At 38.1% G+C, this 21,060-nt stretch overlaps 1 protein-coding gene across 1 annotated transcript in view; it reads right to left on the bottom strand.

Annotated features, from left to right (window-relative positions):
• The window catches only part of LOC114652817 (sodium-dependent phosphate transport protein 2B-like), an 83,339-nt gene extending 71,533 nt beyond the window's left edge, over positions 1 to 11,806 (bottom strand). The window contains exon 1 of the mRNA XM_051927649.1: positions 11,687 to 11,806. The gene's annotated coding sequence lies outside the window, so the exon portion shown is untranslated. The remainder of the gene's footprint in view (positions 1 to 11,686) is intronic.
• Positions 11,807 to 21,060: the final 9,254 nt, after the last annotated feature.

Below are 21,060 nucleotides of genomic sequence, written 5' to 3' on the forward strand. Positions count from 1 at the left end.
TTGTCCAGTGTGTTGGCTTCTCTAGTAACACACTCTACGCGCTGGTGGAGTTTGGGGAGCAATGCTTTTAAATCCACGTGATTAAAGTCCCCTGCGATAATGAACACTGCATCAGGGTAACGGCTCTGTTGGCTGCTAATGCTACTGCATAAATGTCTCATAGCCAAGTTAGCATTAGCAGCTAGTGGTATGTAAACAGCGGTGATCATTACCACATTGAACTCCCACGGTAAATAGATAGGTCTACATTTCACAGTCATATACTCCAAGTCAGGGGAGCAACGGCTATCCACTATCACTGCGTCCGTGCACCAGTTATTATTGATGTACACACACACCCTCCTCTGCTCTTACCGAAGTCTCTAGTCCTGTTGTAGCACTGCAATGTATAGCCTGTTAGCTCAATAGCCGAGTCCGGTATGCATGAATGGAGCCAGGTTTCTGTGAACACAAACAAGCTACTGTCCTTGATCATGCGGTCTGATGCAACCTGAAGCCTCAGTTCATCCATCATATTGACAATAGATCTGGCGTTAGCGAGGAAAAGGCTTGGAAGCAGAGGTTTGTGAGGCTGTCTCTGTAGTCTAGCTAGCATGCCAGCCCTGCATCCTCACTTCTACTTCCTCTCTCTGTGCCGCCTTCGTCGTCGGCCTCTGGGGATGGTAATCCACGGGGAGCCGGGTGTCCTGGCTATATCCACCGGAACGCTGTGTGAGTGAATGAATTCCGCCATTACACTCCCCTCACAGCAGACTCCAATCTTAAGAAGATCATCTCGGTTGTAGTATATGTTCACCCAACAGGATGTAGAACAAACTAAAATCAACACACACAAAACAAAACTCTGAAGGGGAGAGCACCAAGCTGCTGCAACTATGTGCGGCGCCATTGTCTCCCCACTCCACTCAGTCCTTCAAGGTGTATGTATATAAGTACATACCATAATCCAAGGGAGACAACATCACCCTATCCCATTGGATTTGTATGTATTTTATACTGAATTGCAAGAGTAAGAAGAAGTCGACAGAATAGGGAGTACTGCATGTCCTGAAGGATGCAACTTGCTAAGCACATCTTTACAACTGTGAAAAAAGTAAAATTACAGTGAAAGAATATAAGTAATCGTATGTTTGCCCTTTTCAGTTGTTATTGTCTAGTTCTCTACAAAACAGAGACAGCAATTAACATCTAGACATCAACATTCAATAATGTCAATAACGGCTCTTGGCGATGAGTTTCCAAGGTGAATTCATGCTCTGGGGCTGAAATGGTGCTGCGGACATGATTGGGGTATTTGGTTAAGTGAAGTGCACAGCTGGACTCTGTTTAAAATGGCTTAATCTTACAAAAATGTTTGCTATTTAAACTACTTAAAACATTGGTATGCTGTTTTGTACCATGTATGTAATTTGAAGAGGTGGGTAAATACTTGATAACATTTCTGGCATTAAAAAATGATGTGTTTAGTAAGTATTAAGGCTTTTCTTTATAATAAGACACAGGTACTCATACTGTAAGCTCCATTATAAAATGCCTCAGCTGAATAGTTTTTTTTTTTTAAACTTTATGAATATACTTCACTTTAGAATGCAATTTCTTGTGGCAATCTAACATATTCCATACCATGATTGGGAAGAAATAACTTTGACTTGAAAAATACCAACATTATCCTTTAAAAGTATGTTGTTACAAACACAACCCCAGGTGAATAATTAGTCTAATTTCAAAATGTAGAAAGCATTAGTCCCAACAAAGGAGCACTGGTTGGACTTGTAGGTCATATTTAACACATTAAAGATGCTGGAATTATTGCAGCAATCATCCTGGTTCGTATGAAGAAACATCCAAAGATAAATGTATTTGAATCTTTTTGAGAGTTTTCAGGCAACTGATAGGTAACTCCAATCTCATTACCATACAAGAAGTACTGACATAAACAACCATGTTAACTTTAGGTCACAGATATTAAAGATCAATGTCTGAAAGACTAGGTGATGTAATTTTGAACTTTCTCCTCAATGGTTGCTTTCAGGCCTCTGCTGATATATGGAAGCATCTCTCACTGCTTCTCTAGAAATTGTTATTACCACAGTTACCTAGACAAAAAAAATCTTAGTACAGAATCCCCACTATTCTTATTGCTGGAGAACAGTTTCAGGTTATTTTAGATTTCAGATTAGAATAGTCTATAGTTACAAAATATGACCAAAAGCAGTATACATTGTTATCATCTTAGTCATGTTTTTCTTGGCCTTAGGATTCTTGCCAAGAAACATCAATGCCACACAGAGAGAGACCGAGAGAGAGAGAGAGAGACCGAGAGAGAGAGAGACCGAGAGAGAGAGAGAGACCGAGAGAGAGAGAGAGACCGAGAGAGAGAGACCAAAATATCATGAAGGTAAATGGTGAAATGGGTCTATGTGATAACACAATCTTGCTTAAACCCTGTTTGAATGGATGGCAAAATGTAGTCCTTTTACTTTGCAGTGGACAATTGCAGTCATCTGGCCATGCAGCAACCTCATGATAGTGACAATTATGAAGGGACATCAGAGTCTAGGAAAGGTCTCCTAGGGGGCTTCCCAAGTGATAAAATCAAAGGACAAAGCAATGGAAACCACATATAGCTTTTGCTATATGCTGCTCTCCCAAACTTTATCTGGAATCACCTACAAATATTATGTCTGTTGTACTTCAGAGTGGTCTGAAACCACACATGGATTTCCTCTACAAGTGGTAGCGGGCATACTAGAGGAGTAAATAAGTAAGGATTTTCCAACGACAGAGATCAGGATAATGCAATAGTAGTTTCCATACTACAAATTGTCACCATTTTTAATATGGGACAATGTTGGCATTTTTAAAAACTAGTGCTATTTTTTATTTTTCCAGATCCTGATCTTTTGAAACATGCAGGTCAGCTGGCATTAGCCTGGAAAGTCTTTAGTGAGTCTTTGTGTTGCAAGATGGCATGATCATTATTCTTAAGGGTTTTATTTTGAAGAATAAGAAGAATGGTGCCACTTCAGAACAGTTTGTGTAATCTGAAAAAAAACCTCTGAATGGCATGGCAGCCAGTAAAACTCTGTATCCACCAAGCTTTCCACAACCCATTTGTTATTTGTTTTGTAGATCTCCTCTTTGTCTTAGTTTCAAGGTACTGGTGTTTTTCATACTTCTGTTGTGAAGTGGTGTCATACTGACAAATGAATAATGCTTTCCTCTTGAAGTCAATGAAGTCTCAAATTTCTGTTTCACTTTCATAAAACCAGTCTCAGTGCTACTGTGAGGTGAGGTCAGTGGTCTCAGTGCATAATCTAACGAACAGCGGCTGACAGTGCTCAACACTGCTGCTCAACTCTTGTACTAGCAAACATTAGTTATTTAAGTTAAACTAAAAGAAATTTCTGAAATTTGACATTCTTTGTGGGATTGTTAAGGTCTCTGACATTTAATTTCTTCCTACTTTTCTCAGGGAGTCTTTTGTTGGCAAACAGATTTCTTCAGAATGCTTCTTTCACGTAAGAGGTTACTGATCAAACTAAAGAAGAATCAGAATATAAACATGACTGATTGATTATAGCCGAAGTACACAGTGCTAGAAGGCTAGCACTGGTGTCACACAGCGAGAGGCCTTTAGGTTCAAATTCCAGCCATGAATACTCTGTATGGAGATTATCCATTTCCCAATGTTTATTTAAAGTTGTTTTCAACAGGTGACATTTCTTACTCCTGCAGCTTCAAGACATGCAGTTTACACTGACTAGCATGTCTCAGCTGACCTACTGTCTGTGTGAGAGAGTTGCATGTGAAGACTAGTACTCTGCCCAAGGATTGTTAATTTCTGCACAATAGGACAAAGTTTGTTACCACTGATGCTGCATTAGAAACAGGTTTGAAGAATAAATAACTTTGTGTGCCTTTCTATTGACACAAAAGTAATATCATATGTGCAATCTAATACTCATTTTCAGTGATAAAACTTTATTTTTCAACTTCAAATGGATAATATATTATAAAGCATATCCACTATTTAACATGGACGGAAAATCATTAATACCTTTGAAAATTAGTGCATTTTTATTTTTGTAGGATCAATAAACATCATGTTGATATTGCCTTTCAAATCACCTTTTGCATTGTTCCAGTGTTTATAAAAAGCCCTGTCATTAACATATGAATACTCACAAAAGCTGCACCAAAATATTTAATTTCTCTTTATACTGCAGGAGCCTCAGAATATACACACAAGGCTTGAGTGATAAATTTCTCTGTACACATTTGAGAATACCAAATAAGTGGTTCATGAGAGAGTACAATAATGAAAAAATGCAGCAGTGAGTCAAAGCTGAAGATGGATTTGTTTGATATAAAAACTGCAATTATGAACATGAGAATTATTATAAAATGATGCAGGGACATACAATAATTACACATGCAGAAGCAAAATGGAGAAACAAATGGATGGCAAATAGAACCAGGTAAACAGAACTCAAGTTTAAAAAAAAGAGCCAATAGTTGTTCAAGTATAGAACATATTTAACAGTGGACAAATATAGGAATAGTACAGAAAATGTAATACTAAGTAGAAAGAAACTGATGAGAGTGGTCAAAACTTAAAATGTTCAGGAACCTGTGTATTGCTTTACTATTTAAGTTTATTGGCTCCAGCTAATTGCTGAGTAATTAGTCAGCCAGTCAGTCATTACCATCCATCCATCTATTATTCAACCCGCTATATCCTAACATTGGCTCTGCTGAAGCTAATCCCAGCCAGCACAGGAAGAAAAGCAGGAACAAATTCCGGGCAGGGCGCTAGCCCACCGCAGGAGACACACACCCAAACACACACACCCACACACCAAGCACACACACTAGGGACAATTTAGGATAGCCAATGCACCTAACCTGCATGTCTTTGGACCGTGGGAGGAAACCGGAGCACACAGAGGAAACCAATGCAGACACGGGGAGAACATGTAAACTCCACGCAGGGAGGACCCAGGAAGCGAGCCCAGGTGAGTAATTAGTGTTGCCGGATAATTGCAAAATGGGGAAATCTGAGATGGCTATAAGGAAATTACATGTGTTAAGCATGGCTTTTGGTATATTCTATGGTGAGTGGTGACATATACGTCAATAACATAATCATATACAACAAATACACCAAGTATGCCGCCCTTGATACCCTTTAGCACTAAGCAAAATTATTCACTGTGGGCCTCCTTCCAAAAGTGCCCTTAATTTGATACAGAGTTTTTAGCAACCACCACAGGCTACTCTAAAATGACTCTTAGATGAGCCATCCTTTCTTCCTCACATAGCAACTGTTATGTTAGTCACAAATACTAAATGCAACTTGACTATTATTTTTAAACCATTTTAACTCTTTTATGGCGGTTGTCGACTTCTGTCGACAGGAGGGGTTGAGGGCGCATGTTGACTAAAGTCGACATCCAGGTGTAGAGGGCAACACCAGCTGTTAATGGCGACAAAATTCAATGTTACATCACAGGCATTTCCTCTCTGCTTGGAGGAATGTTAAAACTCATTGACTTTGCATCTAATCCTTGCGTGTGTGAGAGTTACGAAATATAAACAAATGTAAACAAAGGCAAGACGGTATCAACATCTCACAAGGGAGCAAAGTGAGTGCTGAAAAGAAAATACTCAGCAGACAATGTTTTGCGCATTACCGCTGAGTTGGACTCTGATTTTGTTCACAGTGATCAGGAGATTGAGCAAGAGAGTGAGGAGCTGGCATCAGCTGATCGGACACTAGCTGAGCGCATTCACACAGTCAATGCACCTACGGCAAGGTTCCTGTTGGAGGAATACCCAGACTTTGATCCATGGGAGCCAAACAGGCTAACGGACTTCACTTCCGCTGGACTACTTCAAGCTGCTTTCTCCTGATACTGCTTTTCAGCTACTATCAGAAGAGACAAACGGGTATGCAGAGCAATTTTTTGAATCACGGGCTGCGCTTGCACCTCATTCTCATTTTTCAAAGTGGAAACCCACAACAAAAGACGAGATAAAGGGCTTTGTGGCATTACAAATAGAGATGAGACTAGACTGGTGATATAACTTCAGAGAGCATTGGTCCAAATGTGCTTTGTCCCCTGGTGGCTTTGTGCCATGTGATAGGTACGTGATGCTGCAAAGTTTTATTCACTTCTGTGATAATCAGAAGAAAATCCCAAGGGGTCAGCCAGGCTATAATCCCATGTATAAAGTTCAGCCCCTGCTTGACATTGTGGAACCAACATATAAACAATTTTATGAGCCTGGCCGTGATTTGTCTGTGCATGAATCTATAATAAAATACAAGGGACGTCTTTTTTTCTGCCAATATATGCCAGACAAGCCCACAAAGTATGGCATAAAGGATTTTGTACTGGCAGAAGCAAAGACTGGTTTCTGCCTAAAAGTAATTACATATACATGAAAGTATTTCTTTCAAAGACAGAACTGTCCCATTACAAGTCAGGTTGTGCTAGAGCTGCTTCAGGGCTATGAACATTTGGGTCATGTTGTGTACATGGACGATTTTTACACATGCCCAGAATTGTTCATGGAGCTACAGAGCAGGGGAACTGGAGCTTGTGGCACAGTGAGGGTGAACAGGAGACACATGGTTTCACAGTTGAAGCCAGACAGGCTGAAGATGAAAAGAGGTGACAATACGTTTTTCATGCAGGCGGAAAACTTGGTGGCAGTGGCATGGCACAATGTCAAACGGGTGACTTGTCTCTCTACAGTTTACACTAATATATGTGAGAAAGTGCAGCAACAGACAATTGGAAAGGAAGCACCAGTGCAACACATATTGTATGCAGTGCAATGTGGCAATGCATGCAATTGGCTGCTTTGAGCAATATCATACTTTGCAGGTCTTTGCTGTGTAACATGTATGTGATATGTATGTGAAATCATAGTATGTGAAATCATATAATATGCAGGCTCATACAACATGCAAGACAGTAACATTTGTCAAAAGTAAATATTTTTTGTTGATTCAATATGTTAAACCATTGCTTTTTGTTCTTTTTTTAAAAAAGTTAGTTTTTGGAAAAATATTCAGCCCTGGGAGAAAAGAAACAAACAAAAAAAAAAAGCCCTAAAAGAGTTAATGTAATCTAGATAAAAAAAGGTATTAATTTCTATCAAAAACAGACATTTTCAAGTGATCCCAAACTTTTGAAAAGTAGTGTACGTTGTTATCACTAAGGCTCATCTACAATTTCAGACATACAGTATTATCAAAAGAAAGCCAGCAGTAGCACATGGCTGAATTAATGTCCTAAGCACTCACTATTGCTGGCAGTCGTGCCCCAGGTATAATGGTTGGGGTACGCTCTCTAAAAGTGGATCACTACTGTACTCAGGAGGTATAGAATCAATGCTCCTACCTCAAACAAGCTAGAAAGCACAGCTGAGGACATCCAGAAAAACAAAGAAAAGGAAGTCAAACAACAAAGCTAAATTTTTGTTTATACTATTAATTGCATTCATATTCTGCTAGTTAAAATTCAGCACAAGTAGAAATGGCAGTGAATGCTACGGGCAGGCTCTGTATTATATATTGTACTAGGGGGCTCCGCCCCCTGCTCGCTTCGCTCGCCAACCCCTGGTGTTGGGAATGACAAAGAGCGTGATGTATGAATGAGATATAGAATAGTGTGACGGTGTAGATGATGCAAATAGAAAGCAAACAATAAAGTGTGTGGCACAGTGTAAAGGTTTATTTGAAAATTTCTTTGTACACGCCGTTTAAGTGTAAAAGGTAATTCCAGCTCAGAACTTGTAAGGTCATTTAAGATGGTTATTGTTGTGATCAGAGTCAAGTTTGTCAGAGCTTAGAAAGAGTTGTGTCTCTCCAGGAAGTAATGGAATGACCTGGGTATTAATGTTTTCCATATTAATATTTTTTGGACATAATATAGTGCGTTGTGTTAAAAGGGGCATTTGGTCTAATGAGATTGCTGTTCGAAATGTCTCTGTAACTAAGTTGTCGCAGATAAAGGCTTGAGGAATTGTAATAATATGTGCCTGAAGTCCATCTGTATTGGTGAGTGTACCATCTCTCAGTTGTAATAAGCAATTGTTATGATCTGGTTCTGGACATCGTATCTTTTTTACTAACTGTATGTTTTGAAAGTAATGCCAATTGTCTGCGTATTTTAAGGTGCACTGAACAATAGCTGAGTGCATGGCATCTGGAAGAATAGCTAATCACTGTCTAAAATCTCCTCCTCATAAAAGTACCTTTCCTTCAAATCGAATATTATTATTCATAAACGTTTGTAGAAGTTTATGAATGGTGTTGAGTAAGTGACTTCATGCCATTGAACATTCATCAATAAACAACATTTTTTCAAGACGGATGTCACGTGCAGTGCCACCGTTAATGTTCATAGTGGATACCGATTTGTAGGATCTAATGTAGTTGATAAAGATTTCACTTTCAGGTACATCGTCAGTTATAAGCCTCTGTAGATATTCAGTATATGAATGTAAAGAAGGCAGTCTAATTTGACCCTTTTGACAACAACATGTAAATGTATAACTTGTATTTCCAGTTGTTTCTTCAGGGAAGTGAACTGAATGACAATGATTGCAAATGACATTCATTAATCCGAATGAATTTTACTGGTGTATGTTTTTCTTGTGCCGTTTGAGAGGCGCGTTGTTGCATGTGTAGTATTTGGGACGTGTTGTTTTGGAGCTGTAATCGATTTGCCTGTGCTGTGTGAGAAGCCCGTTGTAGCCTTTGCTGCCATTAACGTATGTCTGAGACGGGAGGTGTTTCGTTTTGAATCCGTGCCTGTTGCGATGCAGCACTTTGATTGATAGTTTGCGTCATGTGGATCTAGGATGTAGATTTGTGCATATTTGCGTTGTTGATTTGTTTTAGGGTGCACTGTTCCAATGCGATGCAGTATTTGTGCACATATGCGAAAGTAGTATGGGCCATTGCCTTTTGGTGGCCTGATATTTAGTCCGGTATATGCAAAAGCAAATGAACCATTGTAGGATCTAATGCATTTCATAAAGTTTTTACTTTTAGGTACATCGTTAGTTAGAAGCTTTAGTTGAGCTTTGCGTTTTTGGAGTCGAGACATTTTTTCTTTTAGAAATATGGATAAGTAATAAGGAGAATTGCACTCACTGTTAATATGGAGCCTTTTCTGCGGTTGAACGGTTAATAGTGTCTTATTGTAATGAGATCCACCCATGCTGCATAGCCGTCTATTTTGTTGTTTCTTTCGTTTTCGTGTGTTTGTTCCTGTTATCCTTTCCTTTTCGTTTTGTACCCGTGACCGTGTATTCATGACTTGTTTCTTTCTCAGCATGCGAAATATGGATAAGTAATAAGAAGGATCGCAGTCACTATTAATGTTTCTTTTTCTGCAGTTGAACGGTTAATAGTGCTTTACTGTAAGGAGATCCACCAATGCTGACACCTATGCTGTCTAGTGTGAAGGTGTTGATGTTCACTTTAGAATATGTGGCTTTGGGTGTCACTTCTTATGGATGTGTGTGTGTGGGGGGGGGGAGGGGGGGTGAGGATTGTTGTCGCGCGAGCGTCTTCTTTCTTTTTGTGTTCCTGTGTCTTGTTGAATCCCCCTCTTTGTGTGTGTCCCGTCCCTTGCTTGTAGGGTCTGTGGGGTGGTTTTGTGTTCTTTTTTTTGTGTTCCATGGGCTTGTTGAATCCCCCTCTTGGTGTGTGTCCCGTCCGGTGCCTGTAGGGGGGGGTGCCTTGCTGTTGTGCGCGAGCCTCTTTTTTTTTTTTTTTTTTTTTTGGGTCTAGTTTCGTGTGCAATGTGTTTCGTGCTTTGCTTGCGTTTGAATACTTTTTTATGTGCCGTTTCCTTTTTTCGGTGCTCTTTGCGCCTCATTTCTCAATTTTTCCTGTGCTCACTCCTTTTTTCTGTGGTCTTGTCCGCCTCTCGCGGCCCCTCATCCGCCTCTCTCGCCCTCTTCTATCCGCCTTTCTCGGCTCCTCAGCCGACCCTCGCGGACTCTTTTTGCGCCTGCACAGTACGTCTTTTTGCAGCTACGGCCCATTGCCGGATGTGCCTGCGTCCATCATCCGGTTTAGCATTCTCGGTTAGTAATATGGATATTGTATATACTGTATTTCTGGCAGTACGTCTTGATAAAGACATTTTACACAATTGAAATACAGCATGTGCCACATTGATTTATTCATACATTGTGTCAAAACTGACCTTAGGTGCAACCACATATTAGGCAGCATTGAATGAATGACATATTTGGAAAAACGATCTGACAAATAAAGGGGAGAGTGAAGTCTGGGCATCTCTGCTAAAGCTGCTGCCCCCGCGACCCAACCTCGGATATGTGGAAGAGGATGGATGGATCTCATAAATTATCAAGATATACTACCCAACAATTGATGTTTATGGATCACTTGTAAGTATACCTTGTACTTGACAGCGTTGCCTAATAAAGAAATGTGTATATTAATGTGTGCTACTTGAAAGTTTTTAAGTTTCTTAATTGTCTTCTGATGAATTAAAAACAAACAGAAAAGAACTCAAAATACTGTAACAAGCAAGTAAATTAAATTTAAATTAGAAAATTGTACTCAGATTAAACTACAACATACATTTTTATTCATTTCTGAAACAATGCAAGAACCTACAGCAATCTATCAGATAACATAAAAATTTTAATCAGCAACAAAACTAGCATTAATACGTTGAAACAAAAACCTGCAGACATTCAGGCCTAATACTTCTCACCGGTTCTATTCAATAAGGGCGCGCACAAAAAGGCGACCTTCAAAAGGGCGACCTCAATTGGGCGTGGAGAATAAAAGCGCACATAAATAAAAGCGATCTTCAAAAGGGCGATCTTAATTGAGCGCCGAATAAAGGCGAGCTTCAAAAGGACGACCTCAATTGAGCGCCGAATAAATGCGCGCGCAAATAAAGGAGCGCTTCAAAAGGATGACCTTCGGAGCGAATTAAATTAATTGTCCTTGATTATGCTAATAGACCGCATCTCGAATATCTACGTGGCATTGCACATAATCTACAGCTTCAAGTGTAACTTGCTTTCACCTTTTTATACATTCAGTCATTGCCTTAATCTAATTTTCTGTAATTCTGAAAAAAACGAAATATGTTCAGTCATTGCCTTAATCGAATTTTCTGTAATTTTGAAAACAACGAAATATAGAGAGCTTTAGAAATAGTTCGTTAGAAGTAGTTCGTTAGAAATTCATGCATTAATTAATTGGATGTTTTAATATTCTTGCTTTCATCTTTTTATACGTTCAATCATTGCCTTTATCTAATAAATTTTCTGTAATTTTGTTGCGTTTGCCTTTATTCACTGCGCCCAATTGACGTCACCCTTTTGAAGCTCGCCTTTATTTGTGCGCGCCTTTATTCGGCGCTCAATTGAGGTCGCCCTTTTGAAGATCGCTTTTATTTATGTGCGCTTTTATTCGCCGTGCCCAATTGAGGTCGCCCTTTTCAAGGTCGCCTTTATGTGCGCGCCCTTATTGACGGATACCCTTCTCACCACTGCCTTAAAGTGATTTTGGGGGTGACAGGTATTATTTTTTATACCAGTGTGAGTTTCTCACTTGGTTGGCACTTACTCCAGCAGGGTTTCTGAAAAGAAAGAATATGTGTATTTTTCTCACCTTATATTTTTTTGAAATCCACCTGCTGTCCTAATAGCCAGCACTGCATCATTTCATTGCATTGCAAGCGATCCCACATAACCTTTGCACTACAGTTTCAGCAGTTTGACAATACTGACCTGCAATTCATAAAGAAAAAGTTAGTTAAGACTCTTTAAAAGCAAAAGAGCTGAAAAAAACTGTTAAGGATAATTTCATTAAATAAAATTTATATATGCATTGAATTTACGTTGTTATTATGGGCATTTTATTTTTCTTATATCCTGTTTTTGTCTGTTAATGTCTTTATACAGTACAGTAAGTCCCCTACATCCGAACCTTCAAGTTACGAACTTTCAAAGATGGGAACGTGCATGTCCAATAAATTAAAATTAAGTGAGAAATAACAAATTATACCTTAAATCGAAGTTTCGCTTCAGCACGCAAGGTAGTTCGCATGTCTGACGCTAAGTGGTGCGCAAACCCCAATATATTATTGCTTACATTGTCAGTCACGTGCGTGCATCCTCCAAAAGTGGGTATGCTTTTGGCTGTATCGCTAAGTTAATACATTTTATTTCAAGCCCAATATGTCCGGAATAAAGCGTATAAGCGGCGGTGATGTAGCTGGTATTGCTAAGAAGCGCCAGGCGATAACGATGGAAACAAAGTGAAAATAACAGCTGAGCGAGGCGCAGAGGTGGCCGGCGTCGCTCATTCGTATAACATAAACCGTTCAATCATCGGCACGATTCTAAAGAAAAAAGAACAAGATCATGGTCATGGAAGTAAGTCTTCTGTGCCGATTATGTAGACAATACTATCAAAGAAGCGTGGAAAAAATGATGGAGGGAATGGAGAAACTGCTCTGTGTAAATGTAGGATAAGAATCAGTGTTGAATGCTGCTCAGCTTAATGCTGATTCAAGAGTTCACTAAAAGTCTATGAATACTTGAAAAAGAAACACGACTAATAATCAAAAGGGCTTATCTTTTAAGGCCAGCTATGCCCGATTTCTTTGGTTCAGGGCTCGAACGAACTTTCACAACGTAAAAGTAAGTGGCGAGTGCAGTTACGGTAGCAACCAGGGAATTTCCTGAAACGCTTTGGGAAATTATTGATGAGGGTAAGTTTTTTTCCCGGTCAGATATCTATGAGAGATGAAGCTGAGTAAAGATTAAAAAATATTGTTTTATTGTCATCTCAAATTTACCCAAACTGGAGCTGTCGTCATACTGCAGTCGCTCCCTTCTCAGATTAAACGAGTTGGCAGACTTCATGCACTAGTGAAAAAATAGCAAGTGAACACACGGCTAAGTCAGCGGCCGGTTTTAAATGTTCCCCGCATCAACCAACGGGCGACAAACGCCTTACGCGGCGATTCTCAGAACTTGCAGTTGGACCGGCGGTGGACGAGCAATACCTGCCTGCGTCAACATGTTTTCGGTACACAGCGCGGTTGGGGGTTGTCGGGGTCTCAAAAATCTCACAATAAAAATATCAACTTTTAAAAAGGTATTTGTACAGTACGTACAGTTCAAATAACATGTTTTCAGTAGGGGTTGAGGAGAGTGCGGTATGCTAGGTCTGCATACGTAGGCTCATTCGTTAGCGGTAAGCGAGTCTACTGTACCGAGATCAGCTGATGGAAAGCAATGGGAATAAAACAAAAATCTTGAGTTTGTTGTTAAAATGCACCAGAAATCTATAACAAAAAATACAATTCTTAACATGTACAAATAACTGTACATGTGTTTTTATGAGTTGAGGATTGGGTGCCTAGGCTAAATTTGGGGGACTTGAGAACACACTGTCGGAACTGAACTCGTTCATATGTTGGGGCCTTGCTGTACTGGCAAATTCAATTCGCATGGCATGGTGATAATACTTTCATAGTGCAGTACTATCTCAAAGTAAAGTAAAACATAGAAGAGTCCAATTGATACTGTGTTCAAACGTGTTAACAAAATACACATCAAAAATAAGTAGATCATACATCAGTTGTATAAACCCATTATAAATACCAGATAGTTTAACGGCGTCATCCCATTACCATTTGCCACTAGGACAACAACCAACTGAGGCTGAGACAGAAGGTAAACTTGTGCACATACACCACACGAGGCCAGTTTATAGTCGAGATAAACACATTGGTTACCTGGATGAGGAAAACAACTGAACAAACCGAAAGACGATCAAATATATTGTAAAGGTAGGGCGGGTTTTCGGCATAGGCCGTGAAGACACTGGCCCAAGGGCGCCATGACCAGAGAGGCCGCTAAAACCCATTCAAGCTACCGCCCCGAATCGTGGGCTCTTGTACATTTCAGCGGACGCTGTGAAAACATATACAGTTTGTGCTTGTTACGTGTTTAAATGTAACGGTAAAAAAGGTTCTGTTTTACGCTATATATTTAAAATCACAAATAGATAAACCAGCTGCATGTTAACTATGAAGAATTACTAAGCCTGCTGCTCTTGAACCAACGTTGCGTCGATATTAGTACCACGAATTAATGACTATGGTTACATCCTCTTCTCATAAAAAAATAGTCATTACTAATATAATGAACTTGGTACTTGAAAAATGGCATACCCACGCTTGCTGTCTCGAAGAAGACGCTAAACATTTCTGCCCGACTCGTCCAATTTGATCTGAGCTATCGTGAACTTCCCACGAGCACTGTTAACTTAAGCACTGTTGTCGCGATGCTGCGTGGAAAATATTGTGACGTCCCGTCGAATAACACACTCAGGAGCCGCTTGTCCGGGGAAGCCTTCCAAAATGCCGACTGGCTTTTTATTCAATCAGCCGCGATATAAACGGTACCCTACAGCCGCCCGTTGTCTGGGTCACGGGGACACCTCCAAAATAACAAAGACTAATCACTTTCGTCCTATCTACCTCTCTTACTCTCCAAACAGTTACTTCCCTTCCTTACACCTTATACTGTTTTTCCCCTCCAACTCCAACTTCCGGCCACACACACCTTTTTATCACGCCCCATTAATTAACCCATATCCCTGTCACTCATCTCTCTCTAGGGAGGTGCCCCAAGCCCTTACAAACAGGGTTCCCTCAAGACTCCACCCCAACACTGCTTCCCTTCCCTATAGTCCATGCAATGGCAAGACACGTCACAATATCAAGGTACAAGTGTATACTAAAGTACTCCATTAACTTAGCCAAAATGTGGATGACACCCCTTAACCTGTTTAATAAAAATTGTGTCGCTTTGTGGCTGAGAGGGACGTAAAAGTTGTGGGGTGTTTCCCCAAACCATCGTTAACTTGATGCTGCGTTCCATAAGTGGGAAGTCAGCATTTCCGATTCCTAGTCGGCGCAATCAACAGGAACGACCCTTTAAGTCTCTATTTCATACTTGGAAACTCGGGACTGGTCAATCAAGTCTTTTTAAATAGTGCTTTATTTATGTTCATTACAAATGCAATAAAGTTATTAACAATAACAAATATAGTATAACTTATAACATGTAAGACCATGCGAAATCTGTAAAATCGGGTATTAACACTAACATAATTTAACATATCAACAGATCTTTTAGCTTTCTAATGGTTTGAGTCGTTTTTACATAAAATTCCATTATATTTTAAACATTAATATTTGTTGTGGATTTCATCCGTTTCATTTTATGAATGTGGTAATTCCCCATCACCAATAATACATTTATTATAAATATAATTCTCTTGTCCACATCTGGTCATGTAAAATAAAATGAACACATCAAAATCCTTGAAAGATATTTGAAAATTCAAAGAAATTTGTGTAAAATATTCAAGGTCCTTCCAAAACATTCTGGATTGAATACATTGATTAACAAATGCACTAGAGTTTCTGAATCCATATTACAAAATATACAATTCTCATCTAGGCTGAATATGAATCTGGATAAAATGTGCTTAACAGGGAAAATGTTATGAATAATTGTGCCTGACACTTTCTTAATTTTATTGGTCAAACAAGACACACTTGACATCATCCAAACTTTTTTGCCAATTAATATTTACACATTTAGAGTTCCATTAGGTTTTTGCAGGTTGAATATATATTACTGGACATGTGTTTTTTGTATAATTTCTGTTACATTTCTTATATTAAATATTAACACTTCCCAAAAATATATTAGATGTCAATTAACTGGTCAACTACTTATCTATTCCATAAGTGCCCTTCAGCAAAGTCAGAACTCCTCTGGGGATTGCATCAAACACACTGGAATCGGAAATGTTTTGAAAAGTTCTGCATCAGATAATAAAATATCATTCTCATTTTAGTAATTTTCTCACCAGTATAATATTATTATCAGATCATCTTTGAAAAAAGATTATTTTTAAATCGTATAACTTTATTATTCCAAATAATATATACATTTGGGGAAAATGATTCTTATAAGCAAGTATCCAAGATATAAGTTCATCCATCCATCCATCCATCCATTTTCCAACCCGCTGAATCCGAACACAGGGTCACGGGGGTCTGCTGGAGCCAATCCCAGCCAACACAGGGCACAAGGCAGGAACCAATCCCGGGCAGGGTGCCAACCCACCGCAGATATAAGTTCATATTTATGGAAATTTGATCATTTATCCAGTAATCTATTAGCATCAAAATTACATTTTAATAAAAACTCAAGTCCACCCACCATCTCAAAAACAAATTTAGGGATGATATTCCACATATTGTCTGTATTTTTTAGAAAGTTTTTTATCCAATTAATTTTAAAAACAGTGTTTAACATTTTAAAATCTAAAACATTAAGCACACAATCTGTTACGGACAGGACTTTCATCAACCATATATGTTTTTTTTTTAAGTTTTTTCCATAATGGGGGTAAAATTTAACTTACTTCTTTCTAATTGATCATTACATATACCAATTCCTAAATATTTTACTTTTTGTTTTACTGGGATGCCACATATAAATTCAATATTACAGTCTTTTAATTGCAACATTTCATTTTTTCCAGTATTAAGGGTCAGTCGTGACATAGATAAAATGATATTCTCTAAATTGCCTTTACAACCTCCTGTTAATTTCTTTAAAAAATTTCTCTTTCAAATAGATTGATACCTTGAAAATGATCAGTTTTAATTATGAAAGGCCATTGTTTGCATTAGTAGTAAATAAACAAATGTGGGGAAAGTGGACAACCTTGCTTAATACCTCTTTTAATATCAAATGTTGGTGATGTTCCATTACAGAGTTTAATCAAAGTATTGCAACCACTATATAAAGTCTTAACAGCTCAATGAAAGAATGAGCCAAAACCAAAAAAAGTAATACTTTAAAAATGAACTTGTGTTCAATTGTATAAAAAGCTTTATAAAAATCTAAAAATAATAAAAGTTTCATCCTTAACAAAATCATTATTATCTATTAAATTCAAAATTAAATGAATATTATTACAAATATGTCTCCCCTTCATAAAACCCGATTGTGATTCATCAACGATCTCATCAAGATATTTTTCATTCTCCTAGTGAATATTATAGCAAATAACTTTACAACTTTGCAAAGTGATATTAATCCTTGCTTCATTGAAGGATGCAATTCATTTGCTTCAATGGCTTCATTCAATACAAGCAGAAGAAACTCTGCTAACTCATCATGAAGACATTTATAAAATTTTCTATTCGGACCAGGGGACTTATTATCTTTAAGTTTATTGATACTGATTTTGATCTCATCTGTAGTTATTTCTTTATCACACAAAATCTGTTATCAACATCTATGCTTCTTGCACTTTCTTTGATACAGATACAATTCATCATTGTTAGTTTCAGATTGTGAAGTGCTGTATAATTTTTGATAAAACTGAGTTACATGTGAAGTAATTTCTTTAGCATTAAGTGTAATATTTCTTTTAATATGCAATCTATTCGATGAATTCATATCTAAGTTCCTTTTTTCTAATTTATAAAGGTATTTTGCATTTTTTCTCCTTGTACCATCCATTTTCCCCTTGATCTAATAAATGCTGCTTTAGCTTTATCTTCATAAAGTTTGTCCAATTCTATTTGTAACAGCACCATTTTCTCCTTCTCTTTATTATTAATATATTGGGAGTGGGTAATTTCTGCCATTTCCTTAATAATCTTACCTTCTTTTATCTTTTTATATAGAGATAATTCTTTACTTCTTTTAATAGCTAGTTTTCTAATTTTGAGTTTCTTAAGTTTCCAATATTTCACAAAAGTTTTAGTCAATAACTTGTTATAACTTTGGATAATCATTTCTTTAAATTTTGTGTCCTTTAAGAAGTTCTGTATTAAATTTCCAATATCGTCTGTGACATTTTCTTTCAGGACTCCCGTTAAAATTAATTAATAAAATTTTTTTAATGAGCAGTCAGAATAGCAGGGTCAATACACACCTTAGAAATCTGATGACAAACTTCTTTTCTTAACAAAATAATTGTTTTGCTTCTGTAATCAAGTAATAAGTTATACTATGTAAATTTATTTATGGTTAATGTACACATTGGTACAAAAACTACATATAATTTGCAAACCCAGTTTTCTTTTCAGAACTCAGAGTTAATCAATCAAAGCCACCGTCTTGTACTGCCTTTCGGTCAGTCAAGTCCAAGTTTGTCCAACCTCAGTTAATGATGTTAATCTAAAATAGCAACATACACCATGAACTTAAGTGAAACCTGTAGTATTATACTATTTATTAGCACTTCTGTCTATTTGTGTCTCATTAAATCAGTTGCTCACACAGTACTGTATGGACATGCTGCTATGGTGTTTGCATACACAAAATACTGTGTAATGCATTGTTATCAACTGCTTCATTTTCTGATAGAGCAAATACAACAAAGGCTTTCCTGGACGCATCCATATTGGTTAACCACATGTTTTACTGGAATTCGAGCAGTCAACTCGGATGTGATGTCAATCCTTGCTTTTCAGCAAAAGTTAGTAATGACCGGAGTGAATACTCATGAAACACCAAAACATTTGAAGCAATTGTGTTGGAAATCGTGTCGAAAATTTGATGCACTTAACACTCACCTCTCTAGTGACTTCTCCTGGCGATGTGTATTAACGTTACACAAACTGATAATCAAGTTCAATATGTCTCTTAAACTTTTATTTCTTTTATGTTTTGCCACTACAGAGTGACAACAAAGAGAAGGGTTTGTCAGTAGCCTCCAGTGTCTGATGTCTAAAAAATATAACTCTCACGCTGACAGGCGGAATGTACATGTGGTATAGCCAATCAGCGGCTCAGAAAAAGTGGCCAGTTTTAATGAATAAATAATTAATTGGCCGGCTCATTTTCTGTTGGTGTGTGCGCTCACGTAGCTGTGGGGAGTTGGTGAAGTAATTGGGGCTAGACGCATCTGCACGTGAAGGTGCAGTCTGTTTCAATTACTTCATCGGCTTCCTGCGGTGCACAATTGAGACGCTGCTCCCACAGAACCTTATAAGAATGGGGGCTGAATCAAAAGGAAAAGGCCGATTGGAAAGAGTGAAAAGAAGGAAGAAAGGAGATTAAAAGGTGAGTGAGTGAGTGAGTGAGTGAGTGAGTGAGTGAGTGAGTGAGTGAGTGAGTGAGTGAGTGAGTGAGTGAGTGAGTGAGTGAGTGAGTGAGTGAGTGACAATTCTCACAAGTTTTTGAAATCTAGTTATGCCATATGTACTTCAAACGAAACTCAATGAATAAGGATTTGAAACACCGAGCTGACATGTGCATTGGAAATGTCCTCCTAGCATGGTTTGAATACATAAGCTGATATGCACAGTGGAAACACCACCACCTCCACCCACCGCGGTTTGAAGCAGTAATGCTGACATGCACGATTGGAATGGGCTCCCTCCACCCAGCATGGTTTGAAGCAGTAAGCTGACATGTGCTGTGAAAGTGAAGCACAGTTTGAAGCAGTAAGCTGATAGGGACAGTGGCAATGCCACCCCCTCCACCCAGCGTGGTTCAAAGCCACAAATTGACATGTGCAGTGGAAATGGAAATGAAGTGTGGAACACAGTTCAAAGCACTGAGATGACATGTCTTATATGCCGAATATGCAAACATTTTAAAGGGAGCATTTATTTAACTGACTGTAGCATACTTGTCATCTTCTTAAAATGGCTTAATTTAAATTAATCATAAGATCTAATATCAAGGAAGCTATTAGTTTGTGTGGACTGTGCTTTTCTTTTTTTTTTTCTTGACATCATCTCGGTAGAGACTGTGTGCCATTAACAATGTGTTCTGTCCAAAATGACAGCTCACAAGATTTTTTGATATTACCTAAAGGCCAATGCTTCTTAGATTATTTATTAATATATCTTGATAGTGTTTTATTTTAACTTAATCTGAGTTATTTTAAACATATTACCCATATTCTTTGCCCATGTAGATATGTAACGTTAGGTGAGACTAAACAAAAAAGTAACAGCACATATAGTAGCTAAGTAGTAGTAGTATAGTAGTAAGTTTTTTTTATAATTAACAAAACTGATTGTTTATCTGAAATGTTATTTTTTGTTTTTTTATGTTTGGCAATGGAATGCTTCAGTATACAGTCAATTTATTCCACTTCTGAAGGTGTACATTGTAGGCAATCTCCATTGCATTTGGTCCTACTGTAATGCATGCCAGTGTGGTTGGAAGACTGCGAGGCGGCAGAGGAGCTCAAGTAATGGTAGACATGACACCTCCTCACCCTGATGTCCAGGAATATTCCCATCTTTTGCTTTTTCTCATTACTGTATTGCCAATTACTATTAATATTGAACATGTATGTAGAGAAAATGTGTGTCTTCATTTCTGTTTATGGCAGGAAGGACGGTAAAGCCTTGAATGAAACTGTTGAAAACGAAGGGGTCCAGATGTGCTTATCCAGCTGCTCTTTCCTGCCAGTAGTGGAGTGATCTTCATGTCACTTCTTTGCCTTTTTATTTTTGTCTGATTAACGCAAAGTCCCGAGGCTCCCACAAATTGCAGAAGACGCTGTTGATGGCACCGATTCTGTTTTGAAGACTGTAGAAATCAGTTATGCAGCAGACACATTTACTCGTTTTTGCATTTTGGAAATCAACAATACATATCAGCTACAGATCTGAAAATCACTGAATACTAAAAACGTTTAATGAGTGGTCTTGTTCATATACTGTTGTGATGACCACGTCGGCTTTGTAAACTCTAACGTGAAACGTCTGTCAGACTCAGACATGATTGACATCGGGTAGAATTTGGACTCTTACAGTACGTATGCTGACTTTTAATCTCATCAATTTACCACACAAGACGCCATACAAAGAAACGTGGTATCCCACGTGAATCGTTCATAATATCTCATAAAAGTATTTAACCTATATATAAGTATTACATATTTATTTTTAAAAGTCTTTCTTTTTGCGT

The sequence above is a fragment of the Erpetoichthys calabaricus genome, chromosome 5 (assembly GCF_900747795.2).
Source record: "Erpetoichthys calabaricus chromosome 5, fErpCal1.3, whole genome shotgun sequence".
NCBI classification, from domain to species: Eukaryota; Metazoa; Chordata; class Cladistia; order Polypteriformes; family Polypteridae; genus Erpetoichthys; species Erpetoichthys calabaricus.